The following is a 13,216-nucleotide window of genomic DNA, read 5'->3' as shown; positions in this document are numbered from 1 at the left end:
TAATTCATCTGTTGATGGACTCTTGGGTTACTTTCACCTTTTGGCTTTTGTCAATAATGTTGTCATGACCTTAGTATACAAATATTTGTTCAAGTCCCTGCTTTCAACTCTTTTGGATATATACCTAGCAGTGGAATATCTGGGTCATATGGGAGCACTACGTTTAACTTTTTGAGTATCTCCCTGGATAATCTTGACCTTAGCTAAACTTCAAGATTATCCAGGGAGATACTCAAAAAGTTAATGCAGTATTTTCTAATAGAACTTTCTACAACAATGAAAATGTTCTATAATCCTGCACTATCAAATACAGTAGCCATTGGCCCCATGTGGTTGATGATCACATCAACTGTAGGTAGTGTGACCAATGAATTGAATTCTTTGTTCTATTTACTTATTTTTTGCAATACAGAATTGTTAACTATAGTCACCATGCTGTACATTACATCTCAACAACTGGAAATTTGTAGCTTTGATCCCCTTTACCCATTTAATTAATTTAATTTCAAATTTAAATAGTCATATGTGATAGCCATATGTGACTAGTGAATCAGACAACATATTATCTATAGGGTGTGGCTTCTTCTAATTCTGTATTTCCAACCTGGCCACTTTTCCTGAGTTTCATATATACACTTCCACTATGTTTTCACTAACATTTTCTTTCTTTCTTTTTAAATCTTACCCCAAGTTTATGATGTTTTGTTTTGTTTTGTTTTTAATCCTCACCCAAGGATAGTTTTTACATTGATTTTTAAAGAGAGTGGAAGGGAGAGGGGGAGACACAAAAAAACACTGATGTGAAAGACACACAATGATTGGTTGCCTCCTGCCTGCCCCGACCAGGGCTTGGAGCTGCAACCAAGGTATATGCCTTTGATCGGAATCGAACCCGGGACTTTTCAGTCCGCAGGCCAATGCTCTATCCACTGAGCCAAATTGGCTAGGGTCTGAGTATACTAGTTTGTTTTTTATTAATTTTAGAGAAAGAGACATCAATTGGTTGCCCCTCATATGCACAGGGATGGAACCTCCAACTTAGGTATGTGCTCTGACCAGGAATTGAACCCACAACCTTTGGTGTATGAGATGACGCTCCAACCTACTGAGCCACTGGGTCAGATCTCACTAACATTTTCTTAATTCACGTGTTCTTTATTTTTTATATGAACTGTTGCTGCAGACTCCAAATTTATTTCCTAATGTGAAATTGGAATTAAATTCCGGTCAACTCTGTCGAAACCGGGTTGGCTCAGTGGATAGAGGGTCGGCCTGCGGCCTGCAGACTGAAAGGTCCCGGGTTAGATTCTGGTCAAGGGCATGTACTTTGGTTGCAAGCACATCCCCAGTAGGGGGTGTGCAAGAGGCAGCTGATGGATGTTCCTCTCTCATCGATGTTTCTAGCTCTCTATCCCTCTCCCTTCCTCTCTGTAAAAAATCAATAAAATATATATTTTTTAAAAAAGAATTCCAATAAACTCTACTGCCAAAAATGATCTACTCTATTTTATTCCAGAAACTTTAATTTAATTCTAGACTATCTACATGGGAAATGAGGTCTCTGTGAACTTTCTAAATGTAAACTTAACAATTGTTGTCTTTCTAAAATTCCCTATTATCTAAAGAATTAAAGCTGAACTCCTTATCTTAGCCTGTAAATTCTCAATTAACTCTGCAGTCTCATTTCACATCAAGCTTGAAGATATAGGTTAGCAAATAGGGAATTATAATAATGGTATAACTTGCCTGGCTGGTGTGGCTCAGTTGTTGAGCATCGACCTATGAACCAGGAGGTCACAGTTCTGTTCCCAGTCAGGGCACATGCCTGGGTTGCAGGCTCAATCCCCAGTGTGAGGTGTATAGGAAGCAGCCAATCAATGATTCTCTCTCATCATTGATGTTTTATCTTTCTCCTTCTCCCTTCCCCTCTGAAATCAATTAGGAATATGAAAAAAATAAATAATAGTGTAACTATGTATTAATAATTGTAATATGATAAGTGCTGCAATGTGAAGCAATACACAATGCTATCAAAACACTGGAAGGACACCTAATCCTGGCTTGGGGCAGAGTTTAGGGAAGGTTTCCTAGAGGAGGGAATTGGGAGAGGAATGAGTGGCAATTATTTAGGCAACATTGAACGGGAGCAGGGAACATGCATGCATGGCTCATTGAAGGAAATGAAAATGATTCAGCAGGGGATTGTGAAGAATCTTTTTTTATATAAAATATGTTTTTATTGATTTTAGAGAGAGAGGAAAGAGAGGAATAAAGAGATAGAAACATTGATGAGAAAGAAACATCAATCAGCTGCCTCCTGCACACCCCTTTCGGGGGACCAAATCTGAAACCTGGGCATGTGCCCTGACCAAAATCAAACTGGGGACCTCTTGGTTCATGGATCAACACTCAACTACTGAGCCACATTGGTCGGGCAAGAATCTTATAAATAGTCATCAAGACGTTTAGAATTCAACCTGAAGGCAACGAAAAGCTCTTGCAACAGAGTTATAACATGGTAAGATTTGCTATTAACAAGACTCTGGCTGAGGTATGGGAAATGTATTGGAGAGGCCAGGACTGTGACAATAATCTAGGTAAGGGATGGGCAAACTCGGCCCTGGGCCAAATCTGATCCACAGTCCATTTTTGTATAGCCTGTCAGCAAAAATGATTTTTACACATTTGACATTTTTGAATGGTTGGGAAAAAAAGAGGAATATATTCCATGATACATGAAATTCAAAGTTTGGTTTCCAATAATAACATTTCATTTAGATCACTAGAGGCCCAGTGCATGAAATTCATGCACAGGTAGGGTCCTTAGGCCTGGCTGGTGATCAGGGTTGATCTGTGTTGCAACCAGTGGGATAATTGGGAGGGGAGGGGGCTGCAGGCACCCTCCATGGCTGGCCTGGTGCCACCTGATCACTGGCCCTGCCCCCTCCACCCCACCCCCCTGCCAGTTGGGGCCTGCTGGCTGAGATCAGCTCCTGCATTAAGCGTCTGCCCCCTGGTGGTCAGTGCACAGTCATTCTGCCGTTTGGTCGATTTGCATATTAGGCTTTTATTATATAGGATAGCCAAGTACATTTGTTTTTATATTGTCTATGGTTGTTTTCAGGCTAGTAGGGCAGAGTTGAATAGTGGTAACAGAGACAGTTAACTTGTAAAGCTGAAAATACTATCTGGCCTTTTACAGAAATAGTGTACCCACCTCTGCTCTATCTGAGTGAGACATCATAGTGAATTACACCAGACATCCCAGATAGACTTAGATGTCTTTTTCTCTCCTTTTTCAAATCATGTGAATTAGAAAGAAACTCCACTAATTTCTTATTGTTTTCTATTTTTCTCTATTCCATGAAAATGTGAACATCTTGAGAGTAGATTTCTTTATTCAGTCAACTTTGTGGGGTTTTTTTGTTTGTTTGTTTTGTTTTTTGGTGCTTAGCACATAGTACATGCTTAGTAAATGTTTGTTGGGTAAATAGATGTATGTGGGTGTGGTAATCTCATGCAGATACTATCTAATAAAGAGGGATTATGCTAATGGGCCCTCACACCATCACAAAGATGGTGACGTCCACAGCCAATAAGGAAGAAATATGCTAATTGACTGCCACGCCCTCAAAGATGGTGGTGCCTACAGCCACAAGATGGGAGCACCCAGTCCCCTTAGTCCCACTGGGGTAGCAGGCATGCACCTGCCTCCAGAGTCCCCCAGTCCTCTCAGTCCCCCAGACACCTAGGGCCAGCCTAAGATGCAGGCAAGCTTCAAATGGCAGCTGCCCATGACTTATGGTGCTGTCAGTGGCAGCAGCAAAGGTGTGATGGGGTGTAACCTTCCCCTGATTGCCTGGTTGCCTCCCACCCCTGAGGGATCCTGGACTGTGAAAAGGGCAGGCTGGGCTGAGGGACCCCTCTCTAGTGCATGAATCTTCATGCACCGGGCCTCTAGTATACATAAAATAAAGCATTTTCTGATTTTGCTTTCTGGTCCCTCTTCCCCACAGCTATGAACTATGTGATTTAGTTAAAGCTGACTCCTTTTATCCCTACTCTAAGGTTAGGAATGTGATCCAGGCCTGATTACTAAGTCTTTAAGCTCAGGGGGACATCTTCCCCTGTAATTTCATTTAGCCTAGAGTTGACCTTACTTTCATCCTGCCCAAAGCTGGAGAGATATCCATAAGGAGAAGTGAGAGTATATCCCTTTAGCTGCTCATTTGTCTGTGTGTATATGCATGTGCACGTGTGCACACACACACACACACACACACACAAAATAAAAATAAATAAAACCTTCAGTCAAGGATAGGCATGTAATTTAGAGCATCCTGTGTGTTTTCAGGAATGCCCTTAAGTGGAGAAGAATCCCTAAGAGAAAAAAACAACAGAAAAACAAATGTAAAAGGTGAAAGGTAAAGGAGGAAAAGAAAGAAGTAGAATATGGAACTGTGAGAATGCTATGAACAATTGCCTCCAATGCTTTATTCACACAAGTGAAATATAAGGTGGTAGGCACTTTAGAAGAAATAGTAGTATTTTTAAGTCATTGGGTATGCTTTATTAAATATAATGGCATCTTAATTTGTGAGTACTTTGCAGATTATAAAGCTTTATGCTTTATACATTAAAATATTTTAATTTTTTACAATATGTATTCTTGTTTTAAAATTCTAAAAAATATTTATAGTGAACAATTAGGCTAGGAGCTTTTACCCTCTGTAATACAATATATAGATGTTTCTAATGTTCTGAAAAACTTGACATAGAGAGTTACACATATTAAATGCCAAGCTCTAAGTGTCACACCTGTTAGTTGGCTGAGCTGAATTTCTAACTCAAATGTTCATACTCTGATTCAATTATCCTTGAATAATTCTACAGTGCATGTCACTCTAAATGGGAGCCCAGTGGCCTATGGATCACTGGTTTCAACTGAGTAGCCAACTTCTCTAGACAACAAGATCTAGTTTCCAAGTCATTCTCAAATAAAATTGCAGATCCCAAATGTTATGGGTTGAATTGTGTCCCTCCCATCCCCCCCAAAAAGATATCTCAATGTCCTAAACACTAGTACCTCAGAATGTGACCATTTTGGAAATAAGATCATTGCTAATATAGTTAATTAAGTTAAATGATATCATACTGGAATAGAGTGGGCCCTTAATCCAATATGACTGGAAGCCTCATAAGAAGATGGCCATACAAAGACACAGAGACATAAGGAGAATGTCAAGGCAGAGATGGGAACATGTAGCTACAAGCCAAGAAATGCTAAATATTGACAACTACCAGAGGAGGCAAGGGAGAGTTTCCCTAAAGGTTTAAGGAGCATGGTTCTGACAACAAGTTGATTTCAACTTCTAGCCTCCAGAACTCTGAGACAATAAATTCCTCTTATTTTAAGCCACCAAGTTACAGCAGCTCTAGAATACTAATATATCAGGTAAATTCTATGTTAGAAAGGTAACCACATTTGCTAACAAGTTATTCATAAACTAGAGGTCTGGTGCACAAAATTTGTGCCAGCCAGGGCCTCCCTTCCTCAGTTGCTGGCTGGGGTCTTCCTTCATTCTACGCCACCTCCCAGTAGTCAGTGCACATCATAGTGAGTGATCAAACTCCAGTCAGTCGAACTCCTGAGGGGATACTTTGCATATTAGGCTTTTATATATAGAGATAATGATCACATTCTTTTGGTCAGGATAAATTTTTCTGTTTATATCTTAAATTTCTCAAAACAAAATTAAAGCTTTTATGAAAAGCCAGAAATACTGTGATTTTTATCTTTCAGTTACTCAATGATTATTTAGGGATCAAAGAAAAATATTATGCCCTTAGTTTAAGAACAAATAATTGATATTTAATCCCTAAGGTTATTTTCCCTAAAATTTTATTCGAAAAAAAAATTTTAACTCCAAGATTATTTTATTGGAAACGTATAGAGAAATATTTTTACATCATAGTAGTGGAAATATTTATCTATATTTTTCAACTTAAACTATGGTAGAAAGTTTATAAAGCATGGATACTTTTTGGAGTATATATTATTATTTTTTTCTTTTCTGCAGAAGAAGGCTTGGAAGAAGGTCAGTAAATTTTTTTATTGAAGTAGTTTGGGGTTGGGGATGGCCTATAGTAGGGAGTTTGGTCACAGTGGGCTGTTGTGCTCTGAAAGAACCTGGTTTGGAATTTGTGGGGTGATCTTAGAGGGAGGATCCAAGAAGCAGACTGGTATTTAAGTTACCTAACCTACACTAGCTTCTTACTCATGAGTTTTAGCAGCTGCTTTTTGCATGCATTTATATTCTGCATTTCTTATTTTGAAAAAACATTATTATGATTATTTGACCTTCTTTCTTTTTACTTCACCCTCAATTATGAATGAGTAATATTAACATACCTTTGTATTCTAGGAGCATGGTTCTGACAACAAGTTGAATTCTAGCTAAAAATTCCAAATTTAGAGGCTAATTTTGGTGGTGGTGAAATCACAAGAAGATCTTGCAGAATTGTTGGAGATATTGGTAGACTTCTTACATGGACAGTGGTCATTCTCTATTAGGGAAAGGCATCTTCTCTCTTTGACCAGCTACATTCTGGAGCAGCTGGATCCACCCTGTTAATGAATGGAAGTTGTGAGTAGGTATGAATGCTGAATCCTCATACTCTAGTACAAGCATGTCAAACTCAAAGGCTACCATAGGCCAAATAAACAAGGTGTAAGTTTATGTGGGCCATAAAAAAAACAAAAGCTTCAATTTTCATAGAGACATAGGTTTATTTCGATAGAGACATGCTGAATTCAAAAGGCTGAAATAAATGAGTAACTGTTAACATAAAATAATAGAACATTTTAATAAAAATTAGTGTTTCTTGAACATTAACTTACCAGACACTGAATAACTGCACAAATTAATAAGCGTAACGCAAATAAACCTATTTTTCTTGTTCTCCGAAAGCAAACTATTCCCAGTTGCGCACACCAAACAAGTCAGTCCAAGACTAATGACATGGCAATCGGCTGCTAAAATATTCGCTGCTAGTATTAGTGGAGAGAAATGGTGCACCTGCACATAAAGTGCATAAGGGAAATGAATGCAACATGATTATAGTAATCAGTCATTAGTGAACTTTGTAATTAGTTATTAATAATTATGTATAACAAGATTTTGTAAAAATAAAGTTATGAAATTTTTATTAAAATGTTTCTTACATACCATTATATTACCTGGGACGCAAAAATATTGTGGGCTGCATGTGCCCCAGGACTGAGAGTTGGACATGCTTGCCCTAGTAAGAAGGCAGGACACATAGCCAGGTCTTGGGGAACAGTTTTCTAGGAACAGAAGAAAGATGGGTGTTGGGGCTGATGAGGCCATGAGAAAGCCCACCTGAGGGGGAGCAGGAGAAACAGAGGACAAAGAGACACTCAGAGGACCACCTTCCCTTTGGGTGGTTTATCTAGAGACAACCTTGTTTTCATCCTGCCCAAAGCGCGTGCAATATCCACCAGGAAGAGTGAAAGTTTATCCCTCTAAGTGTCCACTAGTCCTGTTCTTGCATCACACACGGAACCTAATGTGAAATTGTTCACGCTGAGGCAGTCTTTTGGCTTTGGAGTCCAAGAAGAAATAATTTACCTGTAACTTTTAAAATTTTTCTTCTCCTCTTTTCAAATTACTGAACAGAGAGAGTAGGTCACGGGCACCTTTACTGAGTTGTCCCTCACAAGAGACTTGATATGCTTCTTGAGAATGAAGACATTGCTTTCCATGTTCAATACTGTCTCCATATGTATTTGTTGATTGATTGCCTATGTCTATGTTGCCCATCAAATCATATCTACCCAAGGTATGGACATGTAAACATTCTGCTCTAAGACATATTTCCCACATGTCATACTGAATATAAAACAGAAGAAAACAAAACAAGGGAACAAGCACATGTTACACAGACATACTTATTTGACTATACCGCCTGGTTCAAAACCAATGGCAGAAATATGAAGGGACTAATATACTTCAGATGAGCAAATGTTACAATCTGTGTTTGTGACTAACTAGAAATGACTTTCTGGAAGGATGAGAGGGTGGCAGGAAGGGGGTGAAGTAATAAGGAATGTGTGGAATTATGGGAAGGACATCTGGTTCAGTTAAAGAGTAAAACCTAAAAAAATCTACCAAAAGCTGGAAGCCTGTATGGCCAGTGTTTGTCAGTGATAGCTTCATAAGAGCTGGGATTGCACTGTGTTCACCGCTGAGACCCTAAGGCCACAATAGGCATACGATAAACATGTGTTGAATGAATAGGTGAATAAATTAATAAATGAAAGTCTAGAAATAATTTCCTGACTAAGTGGAAGCCATTGTTTTCCAAGGTTTATTTCATTTTAGATGTTCAATTCTCTGTTCAAACAAAATCTTGCTAGACATAAATCAGGGCACATGGACACTGATGCAAGTTCAATGGAAAGTCCAGTGACATCATCAGATCTCCTCTCCCAGTCTCCCCTCTTCATTCCATATGCTCCAGTCCACTGGGTCTGGGAGAGACCCCCTGAGATTGTGTTCTTAGGAGGCTTCCTAGACGATTCTGATGCAGAGCCAGGCTTGGACACTGCAGCGCCAGCGCTCTCCAGGGCACTGGACTGGGATGCTCCATTAGAGCAGGACTCTACTGTGCGTCCCTCATGACTAGATGGCCACATTCACCCTGGACCCCAGGGCTATTTTCCTTATTCTACTATTGCATTTGTGTGCTGTGGTCTATAAACTACCCTCAGAGCTGGTTTGGGAGTTATAACAGACACACGGTGAATATCTGTTGATTTTGTCTAGCTTTTTCAGACAGTTTGGGGATATGAGATGGATTTTTTTCCTTCTCTTCATCTGAGACAGGGCTTTCCCCCTTTGAAATGACATTCTCTGACATTTTTCTTCATGGCATTTCAGTGGGTGGGGAAAGACAGGCATTTTAATTCTTATTTTGTAGATGGGGAAATGGAAGTCTAGGAGTATTTATTTATTTTCCCCTTGCCAAAAAAAAAAAACCAAACAAACAAACAAAAAAAAAAAACAATTCAAAGCAGAGCTGGAACTAGCTTCCATGAACACATTAAAAGTGATTGGCTCTTAAGCAACAAAAAGGAAGATTTTTTTTTTCTCAAGAGAGGAAATTAGAACAAGCCCTTAGATAAATGTCTTCTGCTTAGCAGAAAACTGATAATGTATGGTTACAATACAGTCTCATGATTTTGTTGAGCAACAAACACAATCTTATATTTTATTTCAAAGATTATAAACTTTACAATTTTTATACATGTTGGGTCCTTCAGCTCCTTTCAAAGAACTACTTAGAATCTTTCCCATTAGCAGTATTTCTGCACTGCATTTCCCATTTATTTTCATCAAGCCCATTCTCTCCAAGATTCTAATAAGCTGCCCTTGCAACTGAATTCCTTTATTTCCTCCCCAGTACCTATTACAGAACAGACCTTCTCTGAAAGGCACAACATTTAATGTATTAGCTTACATGTTAATTCTCAGACTTTCTGAGATAACCTTGAAAGAGTATCATCAGCTCTATGGCATTCCCTAATGAATATCATGGGAACACACACGTTTTGACCCAAACCATGAGAAGCGTACCTTTGGAAGTAATCCCAGATTTGGGTCTGCAGATCATAAGAATGAGTTTATTTATGGACAATGATTATGTGAAATCTTCTGTAAAAATACAGAAAATTCTAATCATTGCCTTACTCTTGAGCATCTCTCTTCAATCTGAGCATAATTTCAGTTTTGATCAGGGCGTGTGATGCATAACTAATGGGCATCCCACTGCCATCTGGCAGACTGTGTGAGTTCACAGCTCCCATCATGGCAGAGGCAAGATCACAAGCCAAATTTAAAGTAAAAGTGGGCTACAGGACAGTTGGACACATACGAATGAATTCTCATTTAGCTCTATAAATTCTTTCTGGTGGTGTGATTTTGTAAATTTCTGTAGGCTTTCTTACAGGGCCCTTTACCTGCTCTGGCGAAGGTAAACCCGAGTTTCCAAATTGCTTTGTTACCAAAGAAAAGTTTGCTTATTTATAGCGCTTCCAAGTTTTCTTTTTTCATAGCTTACTTTAGTTTGAATCATTCTTTCATCACTGATGGTTAGAATACAATTTAATTATATTAGGAGGATGGATTATGAGGACTGGCTAATTCTTGAAAAGATGTTCATGTATATTAATCAGTACTCAAAATTATGTTTGAAAATTATAGGAAAACATCTTAATTCACTTGCTTGAAACTGTTGTTACTGTCTTCAATTCTTCACCTCAATATGGGTCACTAGAGTGCCTCCAAGTAATATGGAGCAAATGGGGACACTGACAATTACTTCAAGTAATTTATGTTCTTTATAATCCTTGCATGAAATAATTTCTCCCTGAAGAAATAGTTACTGCTATGTCTTTTCCACAATATTCTATTCCCAGGTCGGAAGTTATCTTTGCATTCATATTCACACATGTAAGTCTATACTATAGTGTTATTCTTGTGATTGTAAGTCACGTAAGCCAACTTGAATTTGCCTAGATGCCAAGGAGGAGTTGAATAACAGCTCTATTTCATTAATTGTAAAAATTTGCATTACAATTTTATGGTGAGGAGGTGAAGGGATAGGGATCTTTATACACTGTTTGTGGGATTATAAATGAGTGCTAGAGAAAACAGTATGGAGATTCTCCAAAAAATTAAAAATAAAATTGTCATATAATTCAGCAATTCCACCTCTAGGTATTTATCTGAAGAAAACAAAAACACTAATTCAAAAAGATTATACACCCCTATATACATTGCAGCATTACTAGTAATAGCCAAGATATGGAAACAACCTAGATGTCCATTAATACATGAATGGATAAATAAGATGTGGTATATATTCAATGGACTACTATGCAGGGGATGTGGAGCTGGCCAACCTCCCACAGACCCTTCCTCTGCTAGCCCAGACCCAATTGCCCCCCCCCTTCGGGGGTGGGGCAGGCCAACCAATCTCCTGCAATCCCTCCCCGCTGCCAGCCTGGCTTTGACCAGTCCCCATTGGGGTTTTCCAGGTGGACCCCTCCCATGCATGAATTTGTGCATTGGACCTCTAGTCTCTGAAATAAAATGAGTAACAATTCATAGCACATTATGCATTAATTACAAGTGATTTGTATAAAATACATATATAACATAATGGTGCATATAAAAATATTTTCCTTTTAGTTTTAGAGAGTGTAAAGGAGAGAGAGAGAGAAACATTGACTTGTTATTCCACTTATTTATGCATTCATGGGTTGATTGTTGTATGTGCTCTGACCAGGAATGGAACCCATAACCTTGGGGTATAGGGACAATGCTCTAACCAACTGAGCTACCCAGCCAGGGCCTATAGTGGTACATCTTTTAACTGATGGTGTCTTAAACTTGATTAGATATGGGATGTCACAAGAGGTTGTCATGTAGCTGGGACTTAGAGACTCTTGAACCAGAAGCTTGAACACTACTGGAACTTTCTCTCCTTGCCTGCTTCCCTCAGTTGGGTTGGCTTAATTTCTTTCACTGCAGACTGGCTTCCTCGACATGCAAGAGATGAGGCTTCCAATAGCTCTTTAGTTTCATATCTTATGGGTTCCACCAGTGAGTCACAAATTCAAAACTACTAGGAAAGGCACTCATTGTCTTAGCCTGGGCCAGATGCCTTTCCCCAGGTTGGTCACATTTGTCTGGGGAGCGGTAGTGGTGCACAAATTATAAAGAGCATGAATAAGTAAGGAAGGTCCTATAGCACCCATAGATGGGAGTGAAGGCGGGAGTGCACTTCTCAGGACCAGAGAAGTAAATGCTGGAGGGATAATGCCACTGATACCCACCACTGTGACATCTGTATTAATGGGTGGTCAGTTATCTTGGAAATGTTCAATCTATACTGGTTTCCAGTTCCATGTTTTGTTCTCCTCACAGCTGGAGCCACTAGTTCTCACTCATTGCTTTGCCCTCATTTGTATGACAAATTGCAAAAATAAAGGCATATTAGACCACATTGCTTTTATCATTCAGTGGACAAAATTTTATTGAATCCTTAGGGAGAAAAAGTATGCTTATAATAGTCTTCCCTTATTCACTCTTTTGCTTTCTGTGGTTTCAGTTACCAATGGTCAACCAAGATTCAAAAATATAAAATGGAGCTGAAACCGGTTTGGCTCAGTGGATAGAGTGTCAGCCTGCGGACTGAAAGGTCCCGGGTTCAATTCCAGTCAAGGGCATGTACCTTGGTTGCAGGCACATCCTCAATGGGGAGTGTGCAGGAGGCAGCTGATCAGTTTTTCTCTCTCATCGATGTTTCTAACTCTCTATCCCTCTTTCTTCCTCTTTGTAAAAAATCAATTAAAAAAAAACATTAAAAAAAACCACCCAAAAATATAAAATGGAAAATTCCAGAAATAATCAATTCCTTAGTTTTGAATTGTGTGCCAATTCAAAATTGTGTGATATCTCTCTTGAAAATTTTGTAAACTCAGATAGCAATGATAAATCCATTTCTGTTGAAACTAGACTAGTGGATTCTATTGTCTGCAATTTAGATCCCCAACTGATACTCTCATATGGTCAGCAAGAATGTTAGAACTTTTTGTTTAGTCACAAAAATATTAAAATTTGCATCTACTAGACAAGTGGCCACACGGAGTCAATTTTCTAATCTTTAATCCTTTACATTCACTTGGAGCTGCCGGCTCATATATTATGTTCACCCACATTATTGACAAAATATATAAATCCCTAATATTACTGAAGATGTGGGGAAATAGATACCCTTCCTTGGAGAGGCACATGGTTAAGGACATATGTTTTGGTATCCGATTTACTAACCCATGATTTTGGTCAAGTTATTTTAGTTTCTAAATACTATGTAAAATGATGATAAAAATACCCATATTCAAGGGTCCTTTTAGGGAATAAGTTAATCAATCCATGATAAATATTTGAGAAGTTCTCTTGGGTACAATAAACTCCCAATCAACATTGGCTATCATATCATTTACCTTTGGTAGGAGTATAAATTGGTATATCCTATTTGGAGGACAATTTGGCTATATCTATCAAACTGTCTATATACTTTGGCTCAGCAATTGCATCTAATCTACAGAAATACACTTGCTGAAATG

The 13,216-nt window shown here is 38.7% G+C and overlaps 1 pseudogene across 1 annotated transcript in view; it reads right to left on the bottom strand.

Annotated features, from left to right (window-relative positions):
- Positions 1 to 13,216, bottom strand: part of LOC311616860 (large ribosomal subunit protein uL22-like) — a 336,798-nt pseudogene that overhangs the window by 100,314 nt on the left and 223,268 nt on the right. The window lies entirely within an intron of this gene.

The sequence above is a fragment of the Pipistrellus hanaki genome, assembly GCF_964339955.1.
Source record: "Pipistrellus hanaki genome assembly, chromosome: 2".
NCBI classification, from domain to species: Eukaryota; Metazoa; Chordata; class Mammalia; order Chiroptera; family Vespertilionidae; genus Pipistrellus; species Pipistrellus hanaki.
Note: the sequence above shows the minus strand (reverse complement) of the source record. Positions and strands in the feature narration are given on the sequence as shown.